This window comes from Lepisosteus oculatus, chromosome 8 (genome assembly GCF_040954835.1).
Source record: "Lepisosteus oculatus isolate fLepOcu1 chromosome 8, fLepOcu1.hap2, whole genome shotgun sequence".
NCBI lineage: Eukaryota > Metazoa > Chordata > Actinopteri > Semionotiformes > Lepisosteidae > Lepisosteus > Lepisosteus oculatus.
Window position 1 is genome coordinate 26,403,532 of NC_090703.1, and position 25,696 is coordinate 26,429,227.

The 25,696-nt window shown below is 38.0% G+C and overlaps 1 long non-coding RNA gene across 1 annotated transcript; it reads left to right on the plus strand.

The window, feature by feature from the left end:
* The first annotated feature begins 16,814 nt into the window (after positions 1–16,814).
* On the plus strand, positions 16,815–21,083 carry LOC138241039 (uncharacterized). The gene is made up of 3 exons (XR_011190249.1): positions 16,815–17,999; positions 18,756–18,849; positions 20,486–21,083. It is a non-coding gene; the product is annotated as an uncharacterized lncRNA (long non-coding RNA).
* The last annotated feature ends 4,613 nt before the right edge of the window (positions 21,084–25,696 follow it).

Below are 25,696 nucleotides of genomic sequence, written 5' to 3' on the forward strand. Positions count from 1 at the left end.
AACTTTTTTGAACGTTGAAATAATTTCAAAATGGTTTGTCCCAGCAGGGATCATATTTCTCAATGTTGTCAAACTCTTGCATAAAAAGTGTATACTGGATTCAAGAGATGTATGTAAAATGACACCCAAAGAAGGCTCCACAGCCGAAACATTGTGTTTCTTTTCTTCTCTTTTCAGCATGGAAAAGATTAACCTTTACTTGTTCAGATGTATGTAAAATATATGGTCAATTTATTTTTATCGTCTTATAAAGTTTGTATTGTTTTGTAAAGTCAGAATCTAATGGTGCAGTGAAGTTCAGTCTTTCACCATCTGTCTCAGTGAATCTGCCAACCTCTCCAGTCTGAGTGAAGTGGCATCAGGGCTTCAGTTAGTAAAAACCATGTGTCTGTCCCGAATATTAGTTGGCTACCATTTATGGCTGGACAGCTATCAGTTTGAACATACAGGCTAGTGGAGCACCTGGGTAAATGAAGGAGCCAAATGTATTGAAAGCAAGTGCATACAAATAAGTGTGGCTTGTGTTATTTAGGCCAATTAGATCTGAGCTTGTTTAGGGTCATACACAGTCACCTTAAAATGTTTATGAAGAGAAACCAACAAAAGTAAGTGCCTGTAGTTTGATAAATGATATTGGCACTTGGATTGAAACAAGGTGCAATGCTTAGATGAGAGAAAAGTACACCAAACCTACTGCAAAATATGATGGTGGATCTTTTATGTTATGGGGTTGTTTTGTTTCCACTGGTCCTGGGGCTCTTCGTAAGGTCATCAGCATCATTAACTCTACCAAGTATGAGGACATTTTATCCAGCAACCTGTGTTGCGTGTGTTAGGAGGCTTATACTTGCACTTATACACGTGGATCTTTCAGCGAGGCAATAATAATAAATAAATAATAAAAGCCAAGTATATATTAAATTCAGAAAGAAATTATTTTACCCCAAAATCAACAGTTCGCAATGGCTATCTCAGTCACCAGACTTGAACCCCATTGAAAACCTGTGGTATGAATTAAACAGAGCAGTGCATAAGCACAGACCCAAGGAATTCAACTATCTGGAAATATCCTGTATGGAGGGATTATGCAAAATCTGTGTTTTTCAGTCTCATTAAACATTAGAGAAAGGATCATTACTGTTTTTCTTACAAGGGAATAGTACGGTACTGAAAACAGGGGTGCCAATAATTGTGACACTTAATTTTACTGGACATGTATAATTTAAGAAATGTATAATTTTGAAATCTTTAGTCCCTCTTTTAACATGGAAGCAATGCAGAATGTTTTGAGATATTATTTTGGAATAGGTGAATATTTTACTTATTTCAATTTTTCAGTCATCAATTTCCTGTATAAGGACCACTACAAAGTTAGCTAATCAGATACGATGAATTTTTCAGGATCTTCAAGATCGTCGTTCTTGGAACAATTCTTGCAGTCTGGGTGAATTACATGTGTGATATCTCTTCCATGAAGTGCTGTCTTGGGTTATGAGCATTTAAATGAACAAGGAAGCCAATAGATTGATGTCGGTTTGTTTTTTTTGGTAGGTGCTGTAAAGAGAAATAGGGATGATATTGCTTTTTCATCTGCACTCTAACTACACATCAGAGTTGTTTACTAATGACCTTGATATTCCTGAAAATATCTCTATTTTGACATTGATGATTGTGTGTAATATAGGTGTGTACATAAATCATAATATGCACACCTTCAACTGTTGTAATGTTTATTTTGCTAAATAAAAGTAAAAGACCTTTTTAATCTTGAGCTAAGAAGACTACAAGAGGACCTGATCCACATAATCAAAATGCTTGAAGTCAATCCAGTGAACATTTTCAATATCAACAGTGAAGCATGAACAAGAAGTTGCAGAAGGAAACTACGTGATGGTGTTTTTTAAATCTGAGAACAGGAGGCACTTTACACAAGGTTTCCATTTAGTGCAGAGTGAACTGGAGTACGACCCTCTTGACAGATAGTCAAGACAGTTCAGAGTTGTTCACCCCTTTAGGAACAGTCTGACATTGGGAGAATTCTACTTTACAATGCCAGGAACAAGCCCCAGTGAATGTGCAAATCACTTAAGTGGGACCCCAATTGCTTAAGGCCTTAAGGCTCTATGGTGCTTATAAATGTAATTATTAATTGAGGTTTTGGAAGAGTAAAAGTTAAAACTTAGAAAGAGAACCTTTTTATCACTTTTGCAAGCTGATTTAGGATCAGTTGTGGGGGTTTGTTCTTAACACACATAAAGTTGCATCTGTATAAAGTACAGTAACTGCAGAGACCTGGCTGTTAGTGGCGAGGGACACAGTAATGCCTGATGCTGCTTTGAAAAGTTGAATTTGTTTCTACTATTTTGCTTTGTTTGAGCACCACCGTAACAGTGAAGCCATTTTCTAAGTGTTAGTAGTTTTTATTCTTATTGTAACAGCTAGGGCTTGGAGAGCCTGGAGAATCACCTGATTTGGTGATGCCCTCAGAAAACAATATGCAAACTTAATTAATTTCTTCGTAAAATGGTTTTCTTTTCATAGTAAGACACTGAAATGATAGATGAGTGTTCTTTACTTTCAGTCATCTAGGAACAGACTCTTGAGAGGACTTCCGTAAGTACATGTAGAAACCATGCTGTACATTGTCATTAAGCTAGCAAGATTAACTTGTCCAGAGTAATTTACAGTGTACACAAAGTTGTACATAAATTACAAAGTATACACTAGATATTATAACATCTAGAAACAATAAAATGTTCTACATTGTGATAAAGAAAAAGACAAAAAAAGTACAAATTAAAGTAAAAAAGTAAAAGACAAATTAAGAACATACAGGATAGAATGTAGGGCAATCTGACATAGGCCCTGGTAAAAGTTGAGTTTTAAGTTTAGATTTAAAAAGTCAAAGAAAATCCAAAATCTGAAAAGTTCGATAAAGGGCATTCCACTTAAATGGAGCAGTGATAGAAAAAGCATGGTCACCAAAAGTCCGAGATTAAGTCCTGGGTGCAAATGAGCAAAGAACCAGCCAGTTGGAGAGAGTACATACAGAGCCTTGCAAAGGTATTCAGACCCTTGACCAATTCTCTCATTTTACTGAATTACAACTCATACATTGAACTTTTGTTCTCTGTGATATTTTTATTTGAAAGCACTGGAACTCCAACTTATTTTAATGTGACATTGTTTTATGTTAGAAAATATTAAGAAAAAAAAACTGAAATATGCTGTTTGCATAAGTATTCAATCTTCACATTTTAATATTTTGTAGAGCCACCTTTTGCAGCAATAACAGTCTTTTGGGGTAAGTATATACCAGCTTTGCACACTGTTCAGGAGTGATTTTAGCCCATTCTTCCAAGCAGATTTGCTCAAGGTTGTTCAGGTTAGTCGGATGACGCTTGTGCACCACAGTTCTTAAATAGTGTCACGGATTCTCAAATGGATTGAGATCAGGGCTTTGACTGGGCCATTGTAGGACATTCACCTTTTTGTTCTTGAGCCACTCCAATGTTAATTTGGTCGTGTTTGGGATCACTGTCCTGATGAAAGATTAACTTTCTCCCAAACTTCAGTTTTTTAGCAGACTGAAACAGGTTCTCTTGCAGTATTTCCCTGTATTTTGCACCATCCATTCTTCCTTCTATTTTAACAAGATGCCCAGTCCCTGCTGATGAAAAGCAGCTCCACAGCATGATGCTACCACCACCATACTTCACTGTAGTTATGGTTTATTTTTAGGTGTGGACAGTGTTAGATTTGCTCCACACATCGCTTTGAATTTTGGCTAAAAAGCTCTATCTTGGGCTTATCTCACCAGAAAATATTTTCCCACGTAACAACTGGGTCACTATCATGTTTTTGGCAAACTCCAGACATACTTTCACATGGTTCTTTTTGAGGCTTGGCTTCTTTTGTGACACCCTCACATACAGGCCGGTGTTATGCAGAGCTCTTGATATGGTTGACTGGTGCACCTTTACTCCACTCTCAGCTACTGAACTCTGTAGCCTCTGTACCTTCCTGTTCTTGCAGAATTTTGAGGGATGTCCTATTCTAGGCAGTGTCTGGGTGGTTTAGTGTAGCTTCCAATTACTGATAATTGAGCAACCAGTGCACACTGGGATATCCAAACCCTTGGGTATTGTTTTGTGCCCTTTTCCAAATGTATGCATTTGTTTTACTTTATCTCTAACTTCTTTGGAATGCTCTTTCACAGTTGTCCATCAGATTCAAAACCTGAATAAAGATCCCTTAACTTTGGGGGTTTTATCCTGAAATTACCTGTGAATCATTAAAATAACTGCCACATAGAGGCCAATTGTATGGCAACTGTGTCCTTGTTAGGGCAATTGTTTTTCACGTGTGTAAATTTAGAGCTTCTGCAACACAGGGACTGAATACTTATGCTGATTTCAATTTTTTATGTTTCTTAAGAATATTTTCTAACAGAAAACAATGTCACATTAAAATTAATTTTGAGTTTCAGTGATTAGAAATAAACATATCACAGAGAACTAAATTTCAATGTAGGTTTTGAAATTCAGTAAAATTAGAAACTTGGTCAAGGGTTTGAATACTTTTGCAAGGTATTGTATATAAAGGGAGGTGTTCAGAGATGTATGATGGAACCAGATTATTTAAAGATTTAAATGTCGGGAACAAGATCTTTTATTGAATATATGACTTTGTATGCAACCAATATAGAGACTTAAGTGTAGGAGTGATTGCTGCCAGGGTCTGGTGTAAGTAAGTAGTCTAGCTACAGAGTTTTGGTCGAAGCCCATAGAGTAAAGAGTCGCAGAAATCAAGGCATGATGTTATAAAAGCTTGAATCGGGTATTCAGCATCGCGCTTTATAAAATTGCATAATGCGGGCAATTATATTTTTGCGTGGGGCTCAAGAGGCAAAGATCAAGTGTGAATGCCAGATTCCTGACTACAGCTGACACCTGAAAAAGTCAAAAAGGTAAGTGATGGAGGCAAAAGTTTTAAAGTTAAATGAGTTTCATCTGCATGACAATGAAACTGAAGACAATGTTTGTGTATTATCTGACCAAGAGGAAGCATTTAAATAGTTAAACGTCTTGAACCAAAAACTGAATCCTGTAATTGACTGGGTGCCAAAGGAGGTTTATGAAGACCAAGGAAAACAGAATGCTTCCTGACAGTCAGAGCAGAGTCAGTTAAAGAAATTGATGGACAAGAATGTTACCACAGCTGGAGAGGATCAGACACCTCAATGACCCTGATCTGCCTCGGATTACTGTGTAATTTGAAATTTGTTTTAGAACAAAAGATAAATATGAGGCAAAAGTAAAGAATGTTGGCATTTTCTTTCTGGATATTTTTGTACACCTTAAATCATGTTAGAATGATTTTTTTTCAGTTCAGCATAGATGTGACAAATGCCTGACAGGTATTTCTAATTGCTCAAATGTTCTATGTTGCGTTAAATGGAAACATGAAAGAGAAATGAATGTGTAGCCTTGGTTCTAGTCTTTGGAAATTACTGTTTGGGTCCGCCTCTGCAGCTGAAAGTCATAACCCAAAACTAGAGAATCATCCATGATGAAAAAATAATTGTCAAGAGGTCCCTATTACTTAAATGTTTCGTTTTCATTGTAAGTGCAAAACAATAACTGCAACATAAAATTCATGGGTATACCAATGTGTAAATTAAACTCTATAAAGGAACAGGTTTCCTTTCTTTTCTTTTCAGCATGGAATAAACCCATTACTTGTTCCTTTGCAGCCTATGCATGCTGACGCACTTACCTACTTGAACTAGTTAAACATAGGCATACAATAGAAAGTAAAGTAATTTTAGTACTAAATGCTTTTGATTCTTTTTTCACATTTGTCTTCACTTCAAGAATAACAATATGTATGTATATTGGTTTCTAACACAAAAAAAGAGATAACATAACAATTACAATTAGATTACTAGTTGTCTAAGAACACTGATTTTTAATTTCTCAGACATATCAGGAATAGAAGCTGCCTACTCGCTATGCCTTGGTTTATAAAGAAGTCTCAGCAACCTCCCTATAACAGAGCTGTGAGATTCAGATGAGATCTTTGTCTCATCCTACCTCTCAAAAATGGAGACATCACCTCTGGCAGAAGATCAGAAGTGATACTGGTGTGAAACCTACAAAACCCCATTAGTTTGGCCTTACTATAATTAAGACACCTGTCATCTCTAGACAGCTGTCTACCGGTTCCGTTTCCCAATGCCAAGGCAGACAATTATTTCATTGGCATACTAGACCATACTAGACATAGTATGGTAGGTATAGTAGGCATACTAGACAGGCCATATATTTGGCCAGTCTGGCTAAGAAGTCATTGCAATAGTTCTGTCTGTAAGAAACAATAGCATGGACTTATGCTGTTGAAGAATCCTAACATTACATAACATGAATAAAATTAGATCATATACTGTACATCTAGTGGTTGGATTGCTTTAGCCCATTTGTTTGTGCTGACAATTCTGTAAGGGGGTAATAAAGATGCTGTTATTCTAGACTTTTCAGAAAATGACAAGAAACAACTATTTCTCCTTGAAGCTATGTACTTGAAATTGATAAAAGACTGGTGAGTAACTCTAAGGAGATCCTTATTGGCTTCTGTACGGAGGTGTACTCAGAGTTTCAGTTCCAGCAAATCTCATTAAAAAATGATCAAAATCTGAGCTTACATTTTATTTATTCCTAAGCGATATTGAATAAATTTGAATTGTAACCTCTCCTCAGTTCCAAAAAATACCAAAAAAGTCTTTATGCACTATCTTACTAAATCCTGCTTATCTGCCTCTAAGTAGTTTCATGTGCTGTGTAAAAATAAACAACTTCTGGATATGTAGTTAGACTTGTTTATGCTTTTAAATCACTAGTTCACTATTGAGGGAGGGCCCTATTCTCTGCAACCAGACAGTTAGATCACATTGATCTTCTTGACAAAAATACATTAGTGACTACTGGAATCAGCTGGTTAAGGTGCTTTTCAGTTCAAAATCACACACAAAATCAGACATTTTTTCTAAAATTGGGATATCGAATTATCCATATACTGTACATTGGTCTACCTTTTTTGTCAAGGTCACACTGAGGAAATGATCAGTATTAATTAGTCTTTACGCTGTCTCATGACACAGGTTAAAAAAAAAAATGTTATCTGGAGGTCAACAATTGCACCAGCATCACAGAGACCACCAGCTGATGAGGGGAATGTTCAAGCCAGTCATGAATGTTCAAGAGCTATCTGAGTTGAGCTTTGGTATCCTCCAGTGCCGCTGCAGTTGATCAAATGGTTGGGATATGAAGATCCATATCAGGTCCATTAACACCCCTTAGTCTAAAAACAAGAAGGTCAATAGCTGTAGTCACTGCTGAAAGTTCTTATAAGATGTATGGTTTCTGCTAGAACCCAACACTGTTTCAGGAATTTTTTACCTTCAGTTCAATTTATTTTTAATATGCACCAGGTTACTGAAATTCTTAAAAGCTTATGGCACTGGGAGTTTACAGGCAATCTCCCCTCCAAGTGCTGACCAAGCCTGAGCCTCCTAAGCTTTGGAGATCACTGAACTTCAGGCATGTGCAAGCTGGTATGGCTGTATAACTTCACCTTATCTGATCTGACAAATAGAAATCATTGTTCTGCAAGCCTGCTGTGTGGACTATTTCATGTTGGTTAACAAATGTACCAAAAAACTTGAAAATCATTTTCTTCCATATCAGGAAACTTTAAAGATGCTGAAGTGTGAATCAAAGGTATTGGGACATTATAACAGTATCTTCCTGTGCTTTGTATCATCCAGAGGGAGAACGATAATATGAGGCATTAGAGAAGTGCAGCTAGACAGAAGTACGAGTTCAAGACAAAATTAGTGTCTCATAACAGAAGAGAGAAGAAAGAACAACATTTTAAAATCTATACAGTAGATAACACCCTCCCCATACTGAGTAGATATGACCTGTGTATGGAGCTCATACTGTGTGCTCCCTGTGTGGTATAAATATCCCATTTGTTAAAGCAGCAGAAAATAATATAAATAGAAGTTTTTTTTACAGGCAGGGAACAGCTGAGAAAAATATTGACTAGCCCTTCCCAGATTTAGCATTTCCTGCTCTCTCACTGTCATAATTGCTCTCTCAGTCTGCCTCTCCCTCCAGCTTTATTGGCAGCAGCATCTTTCTGCCTGACTGAATATCTGGCTTGCAGTGCCAGTTCTCCTTTCTCTTTTATCGGGACAATGTTCACTTCCATGCCCACCTCAATCTCGCCTTCCCTTTCTATGGAGCATACGGACACTGATGCCCTGGACATCAGCACTAAGGTACAGCCGTCATGTGGAAGAGGCTGATCGGACGTCCAACAGGCAAGTGGTCCAAGAGGTACGCAGTCTTTTCATTATAAGGGGTGTTTATAACAGGTTTTGCAAAGCTTTATATAACCTTGGTTCACTGTATTTGAGGGACCTTGTAACATTATCTTGCCTTTTTTCATGCATTAAATTCAGAAGATGCTGGTTTAACCACAAACCAGGTTGTAAACTGTAGATGACTGGGCTTTTCTTGTCTCTGTATAAAGTTTCAGTTGGAATTATTTGCCTTATGTATTTAACCATGAATCTAAAAGTGTTTAAAACTTAAATGCACATGAAATAGCTTTGCCTTTTGTTCGAAACAATTAATTAATTTAACTATTAATAGACTTTTTTCTCCTTGTTATTTTTTAAGATGTTTATTTCTTTATGTACATATGTAAGATATGTACAGTGTCGTTAGATATAATACTTTATTAAAAATAATTGATTGAAAAGTCCATCAATTGCAGTTTTCTCTTTTTACTAAATGTATGCTACAGTGTCTGTCCAAATTCTTTCTTGTAATTTGAAAGTATCAGTTGATTTCTTTTTTTTTTACTGTAGAATAGGATAAAAATTGATCAATTTGTTTGCTTTATATATTCATTCCGTGTTAAATTATCTGTTATTAAATCTAGCCATTCTGAGACTCAGGAGTATGTGGCTGAGCTGAGCTGAAAACTGTGAAATCATTAGTGTTCACAGAGCTTCCAAAGCTGTCTTCATTTTAACTGATGATGGCTTGTTGCAAAAAAAAATGAGGAAGTTCTTGGCCATTTGCTGTGAGTTAAAGACTTGAAAATATTCTAAACAAAATATTAAAAATCTCAAAATACCTTTACATACCACAAAATACTTCTCTAAACTGTCTAGGAAATGTATCTGCAATTGTTGCTTTTGATGATGATACCTTGAAGTTCTTCCACATTACCACATTGCCTTCAAGATCTTGGCTTGCATTCAGTGCACAACACTCCATCTTGAAAACTGTATATTTCTGCTTGTCTGATGTCCCAATTCTTGGTAAAACAAGGAGTAGTACTGTTGCTAACAGTTTCATTAATTGTGTGGAGAGTATGTTGTGTATCCAGTATCTTGCAAGTATGACTGCTATGGCAATGTGTGGTCATGCATAAAACTATACTTTATGGATCTACGCTGCACTACTTGCTCTGTAAATTACTCTCGGAAACTTTATGCATTACTTTGAGAAACATGTACTTAAATGTAGCACTCCAATGCTGAAGAATTTCAGTTCTGCATCTTTTAAAGATACAGTAGCTCTAAATTTTACAGGGGAAAGGCATTTGGAATACCTCATATTTAGGCAGTTGAATTATCCAATTTAGTTATTTAGAGATTGGCTGGAATGATAACCAGAAGGCTTGTGGCTGTCCAGGACCAGAGCTAAGGACTGGTCATGATAATGAGCATGTCTGTGCCTGCTTTAGAAGTGCAGATTTGGGAGCAGAAATCCTGGAAATCTTTACTGGGCAAAGGGTGGTTGTCTTTAATTGCCTTAATAAAAGATAAATATTCATTTATTATGTTTTAGTGAAAGTAACTGGTAGGTAGGTAAGTTAGGTCCCCTTTTCAGGCCATAAAGACCCATTGGGGAATGGGGGGCAAGGGCCACCATTTTTTCCTCAACCATCTGACACTGGAGGTGGAGGTGATGTGGTCAGTATCCCGCTCCCTGGCTGGCCTGTTACCACCAGTACTCATTTGGAAAGCAAGGGAAAGACTTGGGAGCCATCTGGAAGGAATTAGAGCAAGCTACATGACTTGCTCCTACCTGGGGCCTGAACCAGGGGCCTTCAAGTCAGGAGCTAGATGCCCTAGCTGTCTGAGCTACCACGGCTCCGGAAGTAACTGCTAAGGTATTTCAATTCATTTTAAGTCTAGATTTCCAATCTTACACTTTATTTTTATTATTTTACAACAATACTATAGGAATATAATTTCTAAATGTACATTTTGATCATCATATTTCTTGTTCAAATTAGAAGCAAAAGCTTTGGAAGATCTCCAAGATACAAGACCTCTATAATGAGTGAAGATTAAATTCAGGTTTATGGTCCAGAAAAAAATCTGTTGACTTTCACTAAAGTGTTTTGTGAAAATTTTATTTTGAAATAAGAATATAATAAGGTTTAAAATGTCAACATGTATTTCCTAGAAGCAAATCAAAATTTACATGAAATGGGAGAAGTTACACCAATGGAAAATATGAGGAATTGATGTATTGCAGTAAAGATAGTAAAATAAGGTACAATTGATGGAGAACTATATTTTGTGTACTTTAACTGCATTGTTTCTAATATTCTGCACATTACATATATTTAGATCTTGTGCAAAAGTCACAAATATTTTTGAGGGAAAGGGGAAGAGCAGAGATGTACTGGAAAAAGGAGATATTCAATATATTATATAGCCAGGAGCCAGATCACTCTGCAACTCACAACTGGCAACCCACTGAAGCTAAGCAGGTGTGAGCCTGGTCAGTACCTGGATGGGAGATCTCCTGGGAAAAACTAAGGTTGCTGCTGGAAGAGGTGTTAGTGGGGCCAGCAGGGGGTGCTCACCCTGCAGTCCATGTGGGTCCTAATGCCCCAGTATAGTGACGGGGACACTATACTGTAAAGCAGGGGCCGTCCTGGCCAAATTTCCCATTGGCCTCCGATCATGGCCTCCTAATAATCCCCATCTATGAATTGGTTTCTTTACTCTGCTTTCCTACCCACTGATAACTGATGTGTAGTGAGTGTTCTTGCACACTATGGCTGCCGTCACATCATCCATGTGGATGCTGCACATTGGCGGTGGTGGCGGCGGGGGGTCCCCATTACCTGTAAAGCGCTTTGAGTGGAGTGTCCAGAAAAGTGCTATATAAGTGTAAGCAATTATTATTATATTATAACAGGAACATCTTCTAAACATTTTAAAGGCTTAAGCCTTACAACTGCTAAAACTGTGAATCAAAAACATAATATTCAATTCTCCGGTTAGTCATGAGTGGCTTTTGGAAGAGTTTTACTAATGGCTATAAATAACTTTTCCTTAAAAATAACTTTTACTTAAGAGCAATTGGTAAAGTAAATTGTTTATCTTAAGTGTTTCTAATGTCTGCAACTTCAAGAGACTTCTGCCTCTTCTACTGTAAGACATAATTTAACCATGGGAGATTCAGAATTATAAAAGCCTACTACAGGAAAAGGACCCAGGAGACAATGTAGATTTATTGCACAGCATCTAGACCAGTACTGGTAAACTATGGTCCTGGAGAGTCACAATCCAATGGATCTTATAGGTCTCCTTTGAAGTATGACTTTGTAAAGTACAGTATGCGGGCTAGATTAATTTATAAATTAATATATTCAGGTAAGTTAGAAATGGACAGCTGTGATTCTTGAGAACTACAGGGCTTTGGCGTTTTCATTTCAAATAATCACTGAACTTCTATTTTTTACAATATATGTCTGCTCAAGACCTGATTTAGTCTTTTTGTAATTCCCTTGCTGCTGTTTGCCATTCCTTCAGATTTTGAATCATCTGCAAATTTAGTTTCCATGATTCATTAAAAATGCATTATGATCAGCAAATCTGAAGCACTGCATGCAAGTGTGGTTGACACTTTATAGAAGGTCTTAAGAAAACAAGGTAAGAGGACGGGTTACAGGAATGAAATCTGATCAGTCTAAGTACAAGACATCTGACAGGGGATCAGATTGATATGTTAAAATTTTGAAAGAATAGAAACCAGTGTCCATACCAAAATGTTTGCTAATAACTGGGAAGTGGTTAAGTAGTAGAGTAGAGTAGCTTATTGCCTTATGTACACGTACACCATTCTTAATGTTGCTGATCTCTCAGGACATACACAGTACAACAGACAACACTACACAATGTAGACAATAGGAACAATAAATATATTGTGGAAAAATAAATAAATATGTAGTAGTGAGACCAAGAATAAAAAATGTTAGACTATGTAAAAAGTGCAGTGTGCAGATGTGTATTGAGTCTTAGACCTTGCAGTTAGTTATTGTTGAGGATGCACTGCAGTGGGATAGAAGCTGTTCTTGAGTCTAATGGTCCTTGCTTTAACAATGTGGTACTGCTTACCAGAGGGTAGGGGGGGAGAACAGTTTGTGGCCAGGATGGTTGGATCCTGAATGATGGATTGGGCTTCATTGCAACAGCACATTGTGTGGATCTCACAGATTGCTAAATCACATCCTATGGGCCTCTGTGCTGTTACTACAACCTTTTGTAGTGCATCTCTGTCATGCATGGTAGTACTGCTGTACCACACAGTGTGCCACTAGTGGGGACACTTTCACTGGTGCTGCGGTAATAGCGCTGTTTTGCCGTTTTCAGATTCGCTAGTGTTGTGGTTCCAAGCCAGGTAAGTGGAGATCTGCAAGGAACCTCCAGCAGCTGACAGTTTCCACTGCTGTGCCATTGATGCTGATTGGGGCGTGACTCCCTCTGGGTCTCCTGAAGTCCACAATAAGTTTTTTTTTTTTAATATTGACATTGAGGGCCAGATTGTTGTCAAGGCACCATCTTGTAAGTTGCTCTACCTCACTCCTGTATGAGGCACATTGTTGTTGTTGATCAGCCCAATAATAGTAGTGTCATCTGTACAGTTATAGCTAAACAAGGAGTATAGCCTAGGACTGAGACAGTAGTCTTGTGAGGCTCCAGTGTTTAGGATCACTGTAGAGGAGATATTGTTGCCAATTTTCACCACCTGAGGTCTACCAGTGAGGAAATCCATTATCCAGTTGCATAAGTCCAGGTTCCTGAGTTTTGGGATCAGCTTGGTGGGAACAATTGTGTTGAAGGCTGAGCTGTAATCAATAAACAGCATCCTAGCATAGGTACCCCGTCTGTCTCAATGTTCTAGGGCAGTGTGAAGTGCTAGAGATATGGCATCATCAACTGACCTATCGGGGGGTAAGCAAACTGAACGGTCAAGGGAGTCCGGAATAGAGCAATTTATGTAGGACAGTACTACAGTACAGTACTACTTTCCAGGCACTTCATGACAACTGAACTGAGTGCCACTGGATGGTAATCATTCAAGCAAGTTACCTTGGTCTTCTTGAGCAGTGGCACAATTGTGGTTTGCTTAAAACACCCTGGTAGAATTGACAGGGACAGAGAGAGTTTAAAAATGTCTGTATACACTGGAGATAGCTGGTCTGCACAGGTTTTAAGGACATGAGACACCATCTGGGCTGGCTGCTTTGCAGGTTTTCACTCTACGCTGCTCATGTTTAGAGAGCTGTAACACAAAGTCCCCTGGTTTACTGGGAGCCTTGTAGTGGGCTCGGTGTTCTGAGCCTTAAATCAGGAGTAGAAGGTGTTCAGCTCATCTGGTAGAGATGCTTCAGTGGAGGAAATACCACTGCTGTTGCTTTTGTAGTTCGTGATATTCTGCAAACCTTGCCACATGTGCCCCCAAGTTGTTTTTCTAATTTGTCCTTGTATTCCTGTTTTGAGAGTTTTATAGCTTTCTCCAGGTCGTACCTTGATATTTTTATACAGTTCTCTGTCACCTGATTGGAAGGCAGCGGACTGTGTTTTAAGTTGGGCACAAAAGTTCATCCAAGGCTTCTGATTTGGATATATCCTGATCTTCTTGGTAGGAACACATCTATCCACACAGTAGTTGAAATAGGATGTGACCACCTCTGTATACTCATTTAGATCAGTGGATGAATCTTTGAAGGTACACCAATCAGTAATTTCAAAACAGTCTGTGAGTTCTTGCTCAGCAGAGCCTGACCAGCCCTGCATGGTCTTTACTGTGGGTGGCACGGTCTTTAGCTTCTGTTTGTAAATGGGAAGGAGGAGCATCGAGGAGTTGCACTGAGTGTTGATGTGACACTGAAGTTCGTCATTCTTACTGTCCAGCGATTGCACATTTGCAAGCAGGATGCTGGGGAGCTGGGGCTGGCAGGCGCCCTGCTGGAGCTGCACTAACACGCCACTTCTCTTACCCTGCTTCCTTTTACATTTGTGTCCCTGTTTGCTCTGTGCTTGAGAAGCAAAGACGTGTATGTTCAATTTCACTGAAGCTAGATCCGAACCTCTGAATCTCAAGTCCAGTGTTTGTCGGTCATGTGTAATGGCTGCACATGTATTTTTTTGCATATTAAATGAGACATAACATGTAAATAAAATGATAGAGCTACACATGAGATGTGACCATTGATGATATAATGATAACACAGGCCCTGAAATGGACTGGTGCAGGGCTGCCCCATGACCCTCAATTGGATGATGCAGTTAGAAAATGGATGGATGGTTAATAGCCAATTTTACACTAATATTAGAAAATACTTATTACGTGATCTGCATTATCAATTTTAAGCTTGATGCTATGATAGATTCACTCAGTGTAGAGGAAAATAACAAGCATTGATAGGATAAATGGCCTGTTATTGTCATGTGTTTGTAGCAGCAATGCTTGTTAATAAGACAGAATTAAGTGTTGCTGTGCTTTCCCAAATGAGGCCTCATCTCTCTGTTCATCTCTGTGGTGCAGCCACAGAGAAACTATTCATGCAGGCTGATTTAAAGATGTTTTCTTTTGATAAGGGACAGCTCCCAAAGGGGGATGCACTAAGCTAAGCCTGGCTATCATGATCAATGGTCATCCATTGGCGCCTATCTGTCTAGGGAGTGCCAGATGGACATCTGGACTGCATTCCTAGGTGTCAGGAGTAAATGACTCATATCTCACCTTGATCAACCAGTCAGGGACTGGTAGGGCCGAGTAACCCACGTGGGACTCTGATGCCCATGAAACTTTCAGCCAATGAATGAGCTGAAGTTCCTCCAGGTAAAAACAGGCAACACAGAGGGCCTGAGAGAGAATTCAGTGGACTTTTCTAAAGGGAATCTTTCCTTTGTTCTAAGAGTCTAAAGAGGAGGTTGCCAGAGAATAACCAGAGGATCCACCCGAGGTTAGCACCAGCAGCAAGCCTCGTGAACAGGTCAGAACTGTGGACAGCTGAATCACTATTCAGAACTAGCTCTTCATCAGGAATGAACCGGTCCTCTTCCTGACCTGCTGGGACCCACAGTCATCTTTTCTCCTGTGCACAAACTTTGCTAGTTAAAGCCAACACTAACTAGCCGGTCAGTGAGCATCTGCAGCGCACCGTCGCAGACCGCACAGCACAAGCTGGCACCTAGCCAGACAGCGCGGATTGGACAGCAACAAGCCTGCAACTGCTTCTTTGAGTCCGCAGGAGATCTGAATCCCCAGAGATTGGATGAGTATTCAACTTCACTGCATAACTGCTCGAGAATTCAATTGTTATCCCAACCGGTTTATATCAATTTAATTCCTAAGGGTTATGTACTTGTTTTGAGTATCTAATGTAGAAGTTATAACCAAGTTCATTTACGAAACGGTCTAAATGAATGATATACTGAATGTATGTTGATATATGTAACTCTTCGTAACTGAATGAATATATATCTTTTGTATTCTGATAACCCTCACGATAAGATCGGTTAGGTTTATATGCATATTTTATGTATTAATAAATGTATCCTCGTGTATTAGTACCCGTGTGTGTGTGCGTTGTTTGAGTTATATCGCATGGTTGGATTCTAAAGCCATCAAAATAATCAATTTTGTGATTTACTGCTACAATTAATAATTGTCCCAGTAAATGCCAAAATCCTACAGAACTGGTGCCTTCAGAGAGCACACTACATGTTCTTAAGTTTAATAAAGTTATTGTAAGTAAACAATAATGGGCTCAAAAAGAAAGCCTTAGGTGGATCCGTAAAAAACAAGGCTAGACAAAAGGGCGATTTAAACTGTGAGTTACAAATCCAAATCACAAGAGCAAAAATCGTAAACCATAGAACAAGCTAGGAAGCCAGGCAGCGAACAAATGAAGGAGAAAAGAACACGCACTAGGGAGCTCAAGAAGAGAATCCGCAATAGTAAGCAGGGAAGTGAGAAAAGAGGGAAACTGATATAGTGACAGGAGTGAACTGTGATAGGAAAATTAGTTGCAGCGTGAGTGTGGGAATGCGAGGCCGTTTAGCGTTTAGGAAAGCGTGCAGAATGCATAATAGTTATAAATGACTGTTTAGGTCGTATATACATCTCACAAAATTTAAATATTATTGAGTTATATAATTTTTTTATCAGTTTATTCAAAGTTCATTAAGCATCTAAAATATTGAAAGTATCTTAATTGTTTATAAAAAACAGAATGTTTAAATTAAAAACAGATAACCTTTGCATAATAAATAATGTACATTTCTTTCTTTTTTATCTTCTGTATCTCAAAAGGTTTTTTAGATGATAAACCTTTTTGTGCAGATAATTGGTTCCTGCATTTTATCCAGTTGTTTTCTTAATCACCGTTAGAATTATGGGAGTTTAAATACAGTTCTTAATTACTTGCTCTGGAATTACTGTCAAGTGAAACTACAGGTGGTATGCTGTTCAAGTCAACGTAGCTGAAGGGTTCTGCGGGAATACATGTACACGGTGTGCCGCACTTTCAGTGAGGATGAGTCCTGCCTTAAAGTATGAATTTCCACTATCATTGAACAGTGGTGATCATATTGCTTTCTCAAATCATTGTGATATGGACCTATTTTTCTTATGCAATAGGAACATGCAGATCCTAGTATGTCCCCTTGTCCATTTTCAGACTACAGTACAGTGCTTGTCTTTGGCATAGTTATCTACTTCATTAGAGGTTTTAATTATTATCATTAAATTTACTCACAATCATTTTTACAATTATATTTTTTAAGAAGCACATTTCAAAATGCTCCAAAAAAGGGTTTTTACCTTGCTGTGAGTAGGTCTTCATCAGGGAGACATAAGTCAGTTCTCAGACCACTTGTGGACTCTCCTGTTTGTGCTGTAAGGTAGGGTTAACTGTGTAGGTTTCAGAGGGTGTGTTTCTAGCAGTGGATCAAGATAATGACAGGTGGTGATTATTACATTGGAGCTTATAAAGAAAAAAGGACCATCTGTATTTTTGACTTAAGAACATAAGATTGATTTAAAAAAGTGAGCTCCACTAGACCTTGTCTTGTTCTTTGTTTGGTGCTAGTTTATTGATCCAATGATTTTGTTCAACATTTTAAAAATACCTTAAAAAATCTGCTTCTATGACATTGCAGGACAGTCTATTTCAGGCACTCATCTTTAAACCCTATATAACCCTTTATGTAAAGATGTGGTTCCTGTTTTCAACTTTAAAAGATTACTCTCTTAATTTCCACTTGTACCTTTGGATCCTAATTCACTACTCATTATGAGATTATACTTTGGGTTAACTTTGTCAATATCTTCCATGATTTTAAAACATTGTGTTGTTTTTCTTAACAATGTGTAATAGCCAATTAAGCTATGGTAAGTATGATCCTACTTCATCCTGTTGGCTGGGTGATAGGAACCACATGTTAATGCAGCTGCTCTGTGTTTGTCCCAGATGTTGTGGTTGTAATGTGAACTCCAGAGTGAGGTAATGCCAGAAGTAGGCCAGTTGCAAGGAGGAAGCTCACCAGCACAATATCACAGTCATGATGTAAAAAGAAGGGAAATACCTCCAAAAAGACTTGTACAGTATGTATACTGCACTCTCCAGATTCTTCATTCCAGTGTACTGTAGCTCCTAACTACCACTCCAAGTCCTGTTATTTTTTTATCTCTTTTGTTTAAATGAATCTCATAGATCACACCTTAGTCTTTGCTACACTTGACATCTCCCTCAGTGGCAAAAAGTGACTCATTCACATTGCCTTTTATGAAAAATCTTATATTATTATAATAATCTAATATTATTGAGCAAATAACAGAGCTCAGAAGAGCATAAATTATCAGTGTGTTGCAATACCTGTTTCTGTGTCATAACCATAGATTTTTTCTTGGTTATCATCTTGACAGATTTTTATTAGTAAATTCTAAAGTCTGCATCACACCACTTTCAAAATTGATTTTTTATAACCTGAGTTTCAGTAGGAGGGTGGTTTTCATCCATGGTTATCCTTTAAATATATTTAATAATAAAAACCTTTGGTGCCAGGGATTTTTGCAAAATTATTAATTAAAAAATTTACACTATGAAGAGTTTAGAGAATTAATCTAGCGTTACAGTTTTCAACTTTATTTGTCATACAAATACAGCATGTCTCCCAATTGTAGGAAACGCCCTCGGTTTCACTTCTATGATAGCTTTTCAATTATGTGCTATTCCACAATAGTGGACTGTCTGTTGGGGCTTGTTTTCCTTTCTTTTGAACTGTAGTCTCTAGTTTATTTCATCCTGAAGTGTAAGAATTGCATTTCTTAGCTTATCTGAGGCCTGTTTGTCTCCTGAAGGTTTTTTATCATTAAGGACAGCTTCCTGCAATACTACGCTGAGAATGAGAGGAAGAATTTTGAGACAAACAGATACTTCAACATTCATCCCAAGGTAAGATGACAGATTCTAATTCTGAGGTTTAATTAGGACAGGATTTTTTAGTACCAGACCAGGAGCAGTCTTCTCTCTGCTGGCTTCCTTTCCATCTGTGTAGCTATTTACTTAATGGATTTCTTAATTAAGCTTTTAAAAGTTTTACTTCTTTACTAAATTAGAGATTTGAAGGTGCTATTATACACACTGTTATACATGGTGCCATAACAGTGATCGTTTGATGAGTCACTGTTACAAACATACCTTTACTATATCGGTTACTTTAAAAAACAATTCTCTTTATTATACAGTACGAAAAATGATATCTCAAAACTAGCAAAAAAAACCCCAACAAGTTCCTCTTTGATCTCTATATTTACTTTGGAGCTGGTTTTGTATAATGTGCACTGGGTGTTTGGTAGACAGACAGTGTTAATTAACTGTTGCGATCACTAGAAAATAAAAAGGCACTTAAAAATACTGTAGCATTTAGAATTCAAAACAAGTCGCACAAGCTTACAGGGAGTTGCTGTAAAGAGACAGAGGGATCAGATTTATATGTATTATTTCATCTCATTTTCTAACCACTTTTTCTTGGTGAGGGTAGTGGTGGCTGAGCAGAGCAAACTTGACAGACTTTTCTTGCCTGCCTTGGTGATGTCCCGCCTTCGCCTCCTGAGTCATAGAGCAGCTTCGAGGCCATCCGGCAGTCATTCTCCATGGCCCCTCTGAGCCCCTTCCATACCCATGCCTTTTCTTTAGCAACCACTGCAGCTGGGGACTTCTTGGGCTCAATACCTCAATATTTACTTGTTCAAGTTGATGGAGCTACACACACTTTTCTTCATGCACTCAACTGTGTTCTTCATTCAGTTCAGTCTTAACTGTGAAAATTACTGAAACAGCTGCAAAAAGTTCCCTCATAAAAGCTTTGCACAATGTTCATCATGGGCCAGAGAACAAAGGGAATTACTTAACAATGGTTTGAAATGTCTTCATCATATCTGAAAGTCAGGCTCACAAGAAATTGATGAACTACTGTATCTGCATCTCCATTCTATGCAATGCATCTAGCAATGCAGATAAGCACTTGCTAAAAAAGTGGAAAGCCTGGATTTAAAATATTATATATTTCCTGTTATTATAAGAATGAGGACTCTTTTATTAATTAACTTAGCGATGTTACAAGTTTTGAATTCCATTGCTTCTTGCACATTTCACTCTTGGTGAAAACATATTTCTTTGAGGGCCTCATGCAATCTTTTTCCAAGTACTCTGTCTTTATCATTTCTTTCATGGAAAAGTAAGTGATTGAAGATTTTCAACTGTTATTTGTGGATACAAAATGTCCTCTGAAAAAACAGGTGAAAGATGTTTAGGAATGCAAAGGAAGAAGAAATAATGTTACAACCAAAGAATGCGTACTTATTTTTATTGTCCTAGATGGGAATTTTAATTTGCAGGCAGTTAAAAGACATAACACAATACATTTAACTGATGAACCCATTAAAAAATAAGAGACTTACATGTATGTTGAGAAAGAAAATATATATTTCGATTGTTATAACTTTGGGTGACTGAGAAGTGTGTCTTAGATTTTAGATAAAGTTCATCTTAGTAGGCCTAGGCAAGTTGTGGATTAATGATTGCAAAGGAGCAGGGCAGAGAGACACATTATAAATTCACCTTAAGAGCAAAGGGCAGGGAAGAAGAGAAGAGAAGCAGGAGGAGAGGAAAGCAGGAGAGAAAGGAGAGGCAGGAGGAAGAAACAAGGAGAGCAGGGAGAAGAGAGAGGGAGTCCAGAGGACTTAGGACTCAAAGCTTGTGCCAGGCGAGAGCTCCTACTTCATGATCATCCAAACAAAACTTGACTGGAGCTAAGTATTTGAACATCAGAGTGTGCTATTTTGTGTTTTTAGAGAACTTGGGTTTCCTTGGTAAAAGACACCTCAGTTAGAAATGTCTTTCCTGATTAGGGTGCATTTTAAGGATAAGGATATAGGCCCCCATTTATTTTATATTTCCAGGATGCAGAGAGAGAGATTTAACTGCGGGTTGCTTTGTATTTAGTTAGAAGGCAGCTCATCTCTTGTGTGTCCTTTGTAGGCATATTAAGAGTTTAGTACTTAGTAGCAGTCTTGGGTTTTCTAGGTGACCAGAATGTTAGGCCTCTGAAACACCTTGTCTGTAAATACTGTATATACAGTAAAATGTTTTGTTGTGTGTTGTCATTGTTTTAAAATATATGTCCAGCCCCATTTATATAATATAATATAATATAATATAATATAATATAATATAATATAATATAATATAATATAATATAATATAATATAATATAACTTGGTATATTCTATGTTTTGTGTGTTGTGTAGTTTATTATAATAAATATTTGTTTTAGCCAAGTGTGCCTGGATTACTACTCCTCTCAACAAAGCTGTGCCAAAGAAGAGTTGTTGTCCACCAATAATTTTGCTGGCTACCTTTACAATCCTGCTCAGTCTGTTTTTATTGTGTGTATCGGGGATACCAAACCAGGATGCTACAGTGAATGTTAGGACAGATTCAATAAAAAAATCTCTAGAATAAATTCTTTATTGTAGATCCCTCATTAAATAGGAGGATCTGTCACTGCTGCCTCTTCTTACATATGGCATCAGTGTTAACCTCAAGGATTTATAATTGACAATAGTGCCAAGATATTTGGAACTGTTGTCAATTTTAATTTTTTGTTCCTCAATGACTGCTAGTGATTGCTTTTATAATCAATGATCATGTCTTTGGTTTTGACACCTTTTCTGATGTTGAAGGAAGAAGCTGTTACTCAATTCTACAAAATAATTCACCACAGGACCCATCAGTGTCTATGTTTTGGAATAGACTGACAATGAGAATCAGCAGCAAACTTAATGAAGTGGCATACATTGTTCCACAAAGTAAAATTGCTTCTGGAAAGCTAGGTTCTGTCAGGTAATTTGTTAAAAACTAGTGTAGAATAGTTCCATAGCAATTGCATAATTACTACACCATTGCACATTATACTTTCCAAACTGTAGTGTGTTTTAATAATAATAATTACATATTTCCAAACCCAAGGACATTGTACATAATGATAAAGAAAATGGCTCACACCCGAAGAGGGCTCCACAGCTGAAATGCTGTGGTTTCTGTCTTCTCTTTCAGCATAGAATAACCCTATTATTTGTTTCTTTGCAGCCTACGTACTGTATGCTGACGCAGCTAGCCACCCGAACTAAAACAAGATGTTCCCTGACTTTCAGATAAGAGCAAAACCAGTTAACCAAGTATAGGTAGGGACTGGATATAAACAACAAGAAGTTGTTTTCAGCTGTTCATATATTTTAAGTTTATCTGAATTTAAGATTTATTAAGAAAAATCTGATACAGAAGGAATGTCAATTGAGCTAAGGTTTAAATAATTGTCTGAATCAGGAAAGCCAGATAATTGTAGATTTATAGCATCAATCTTAGATTGAGATAATAGCAAAATTTTACATACAAAACAATGGCAGAGACCAGCAGGTGTACCATAATAAACACAATACAAAGCATAAAATGATACAAGGTGTCTACAGTTTATAAATCCTACTTTCTATAATTTGTTCATATTGATCATTTTCATTAAGTGAAACATCATCACATATTGTTTGTTGATGCAACATTTAGACATAGTGGGATCAACACTGTAGAAACATGTAATCCATTCAATTTAAAGAGCTTTATTGGCATGGCAAGTGAATTACAGATAGAGCAGATACAATTAACACAACATTTAAAGACATTTAGAGTACAAATATGTCATTGGATCATCATATCATTGTAATCACTGTCAACGAAGCCGGGTGGAGTTGAACTCTAGTGCATTCACATTTGTACTTCTAGCAAATGGTGGTAGTGCTTAAGTCTAAAAATTCCAGTTTGACAGAGTAGAAAATAGTTTCAACTTAGTCAATTTCAGAAGTTATTGGAGCTCCTTGTGGCCATATATATATGACTTTTTATTATCTCCTTCTTGGTGCTGACCGCAGATCAAATAGCCTATCTTGCATTTTCAACTAATTAGTCAGCAGTACACCACAAGTCATGAAATAAGTCTTTTAAATGTCTGCTACAAAGAGAACAGTTCGAATTACTGATAGTAATACGTAGGTTATGTGTTGCTTTTCAAATTGATTAATTGATAAAAAAAACATGTTACATTAGGGAACTTCAAAGAGCAGATGAAAGAAGATTTAACATGCCAAGTCTAAGCTTTAGCAAATGAATGCACATATTGTAGGATAATAACAATAAAAACACATGAGCTGCATTGTATTAAAACTGTCTCAAATAAGAAAATGAATAAAAAGGTTTACAGAAGAACACAATATGGTCCAGTTGCCATAGATGTTCATGTAAAGGGGTTCATTGCTTATTCCTTCCTCACTCTCTCTACTCTCAGGTTGTGATCCCACTGGGAGGATGTGTTGTTGAGCCGAAAGAGGAGCAGGGCATGTCATTTGCCATGAACATCTCTCATGAGGGCTTCCATTTTAGTTTTTAAAACGTCTTGTTTACTATTGTACATTTTGTAACTAGTGGATTTAAAAAACGTCTCAAGCTGCTATAGTGTTTACTTTTAATTGGATTTAAGATTTGATTTTAAAACAAATCAATTCAATATTTTTTCCTAATTCCCTTCTGATACTAGCCCATTGAATTGTCATGATGGATGTCCAGATGCATCAAAGGACAGATATATACTGTATATACAAGTAATAATAATAATAATAATAATAATAATAATAATAATTGCTTACACTTATATAGCGCTTTTCTGGACTCTCCACTTAAAGCACTTTACAGGTGTAGATTATGCCGGTTCAGGGACGCCAAATATGTAATCATAGTGGCTCTCTGAAGGCACCAGTTCTGTAGGGTTTGGGCATTTACTGAGACAATTATTAATTGTAGCAGTAAATCACAAAGTTGATTCTTTTGATGGCTTTAGAATCCAACCATGCGACATAACTCAAACAACGCGCACACACAGGTACTAATACACGAGGATACATTTATTAATACATAGAATATGCATATAAACCTAACAGATCTTATCGAGAGGGTTATCAGAATACAAAAGATATATATTCAATCAGTTACAAAGAGTTACACATCAAGAGGACATACGTTCAGTATATCATTCATTAAGACCGTTTCGTAAAGTGGACTTGGTTACAACTTCTACATTAGATACTCAAACAAGTACATAACTCTTAGGAATTAAATTGATATCAACTGGTTGGGATAACAATTGAATTCTCGAGCTGTAATGCATTGAAGTTGAATACTCATCCAATCTTTGGGGATTCAGATCTCCTGCGGGCACAAAGGAACAGTTGCAGGCTGTTGCTGTCCAATCCGCGCTCTCTGGCTCGGTGCCAGGCTGTGCTGTGCGGCTTGCGACGGTGCGCTGCTGATGCTCATTGTTGGCTTTAACTAGCAAAGTTTGTGCACAGGAAAAAAGATGACTGTGGGTCCCAGCAAGTCAGGAAGAGGACCGGTTCGTTCCTGATGAAGAGCTTGTTCTGAATAGTAATTCAGCTGTCCACAGTTCCGACCTGTTCACAAGGCCTGCTGCTGGTTACTCTCTGGCAACCTCCACTCTAGACTCTTAGAACAAAGGAAAGTTCTGGCACTCGGACACACTGGCCGTTCCGTGGTTGTCCGGGCTGAGTCTCAGGATGGTCAGGAGGCGCGCTGCGAGAATGTCCTGCCCTTGGGATTCTCCTTTGAATTCCCTTTAGAATTGTTGAATCTGAATCTGAATCTGAATCTGAATCTGAATCTTGTTGAATCTCTCAGGCTCTCTGTGTTGCCTGTTTTTACCTGGAGGAACTTCAGCTCATTGATTGGCTGAAAGTTCCATGGGCATCAGAGTCCCACGTGGGTTACTCGGCCCTACCGGTCCCTGATTGGTTGATCAAGGTGAGATATAAGTCACTTAGTCCTGACACTTAGGAATGCAATCCAGATGTCCAACTCGCACTCCCTAGACAGATAGGCGCCAATGGGTGACCATTGATCATGATAGCCAGGCTTAGCTAAGTGCATCCCCCTTTGGGAGCTGTCCTTGGACCTTAAATCACCTTGCATGAATGGTTTCTCTGTGGCTGCACCACAGAGATGAACAGAGAAATGAGGCCTAATTTGGGAAAGCTCAGAAACACTTAATTCTGCCTTATTATTAAGCCTCGCCGCTACACAGGTAATGGGGACTTCCCTCCACCACCACCAATGTGCAGCACCACCTGGATGGTGCAAGGCAGCTGATGTGCGCCAGAAGACTCACTACACCTCAGCTAATAGTGGGGAGGAGAACAGATTTATGTAGCCAATTAATAAATGGGGAATATAAGGAGGCTATGATTGGTAAGGGCCAATGGGAAATTTGACCAGGATGCTGGGGTTACACCCCTACTCTTTTTGAGAAACACCCTGGGATTTTTAATGACCACAGAGAGTCAGGACCTCGGTTTCACGTCTCATCCTAAGTACGGCGCCTTTTTTACAGTATAGTGTCCCCGTCACTATACTGGGGCATTAGGACCCACATAGACCGCAGGGTGAGCGCTCCCTCCTGGCCCCACTAACACCTCTTCCAGCACTAACCTTAGTTTTTCCCAGGAAGTCTCCCATCCAGGTACTGACCAGGCCCACACCTGCTTAGCTTCACTGGGTTGCCAGTTGTGAGTTGCAGAGTGATATGGAATGTTGGTATACAGTTATTATATATAATTAACAAAATCTTTATTTTATCAATACTGTCCTTGAAGCTAAGTATTTTAGATTGTTCTTTAGAGGC